A 1,458-nucleotide genomic window follows, 5' to 3' on the forward strand; every position below is an offset into this window, starting at 1 on the left:
GATGCCAAAACTCTGTGCAGAGTTCACCCTTGTAGTAAACCTGTAACACAGCATAAAAGACAGGCCCTCATATTTCTGTTTCTCTTTGCTTTTACAATGAGTAGTAAGTGTGACATTGAAAACTGTCACTAAGCATCTTTGAGTTCCTACATGTGCGTGCACGCAGTTTACTTTCTTATGCTGAATATTGATTGTTAAATTTTAACTCCAAATAGTAGAGTTGTTTGTTGTTTATTTTTTACTTCAACACCAATATGTGGGCCTGGAGTTCTGACCAGCTTTGGGTTTCTGAAGCAGCCAGGCCGTAGATAGTGCAGTGCGTCTGTACCTTTCAACAGGTTGTATTTGTTTATTTCAAAACTGATTTGAGTGAAGGCAGGGTATTGGTGCTGGAATCTGTATCTGGGTGTTGTTTTTTTCCTGTGAAGGGATGATAAGCACAGTTCAGCTTTCTCTTTGTGAAGCTGAATTCAGCTTGCCAGGGAGGGTTGAGTTGGTAAACATATCTCCTGTATTTCCTTAAGTCTCCAGCAAGATAGACCTTCATCTTACCAGAGAGAGAGAGGAGAATAGTACACCATGTGCTGCCTGTACACCATGTGCTGATCTCCTCCTAATTAGAAGCATTGAGATGAGCTGGAGGCTGCCTTATCTCTCCTTAGCATGTGAAAATTTGATGATGTTGTTTATAGACTTCCAGGGCTGTCAGAGTTGTGCCTGTATGTGCGAGCCAAATGCTGGGAAAAAAAGTGATCAATTGGGACTAGGGAGGCAAAAAAAGAGAGGATGGAAAGCAGTGTGGGGCAGAGGAGACTGAAAGAAATTGAAGGAGTTGAAAGCGAGAGTAATAAAAATAGGTTTTGTTGAGAGGAAAATAGTTATGAATTGAAATATTAGGAAAGGAAAACAGAGTGAAACTCCTTGCCCTGTTGTGCTTTTATTAGAAGAGCAGTCAAATTAACTTATCTTTTAAAATTTAGAGCCCTAAATTTTGTAACTTGAGTTTGTAATCGCTGTACTTGTACATGCTTAGGGTATGTTGGTGGGTGTCTGTAAAATTGCACAAAGGCCCCTGTCACATTCTGAGAGGTCAGCAGCAGAGGAAAGGTTTGGTGCCAGAGAAAGAAAAGCCAGTTCCCTTTCTAAATAGTTGAGAACCACTTCTACCAGAGTTGATACTGGTTCTGAAAATCAGTTTCATACCAGCTCAGGAGACTGTAACAACTGTGTTTGTGGTCATATATCTGGTGCCCTTTAACCTAAATTTCTCAGTGAACAGGACACATTTTGATTAAAAACTAGTGTTTGCGTAGAGATTCAGTGTGTTTTCAACACCACCTCAGGGAGACTAGTAAATGATAATGTTTAAAATTCATAATAAATTACAATGATGGGGCAAGAAAATTGAGTAGTGTCACTGTAGACCTTCTGTCCACAATGGGTGGTGGATCCTGCTGA

General features: G+C 40.3%; 1 protein-coding gene across 1 annotated transcript in view; it reads left to right on the forward strand.

Moving 5' to 3' along the window:
• Positions 1-1,458, forward strand: part of TAF5L (TAF5-like RNA polymerase II, p300/CBP-associated factor (PCAF)-associated factor, 65kDa) — an 8,508-nt gene that overhangs the window by 2,846 nt on the left and 4,204 nt on the right. The gene's annotated exons all lie outside the window — the stretch shown is intronic.

This window comes from Mesitornis unicolor, unplaced genomic scaffold (genome assembly GCF_000695765.1).
Source record: "Mesitornis unicolor isolate BGI_N332 unplaced genomic scaffold, ASM69576v1 scaffold38682, whole genome shotgun sequence".
In the NCBI taxonomy this organism is placed as follows: Eukaryota; Metazoa; Chordata; class Aves; order Mesitornithiformes; family Mesitornithidae; genus Mesitornis; species Mesitornis unicolor.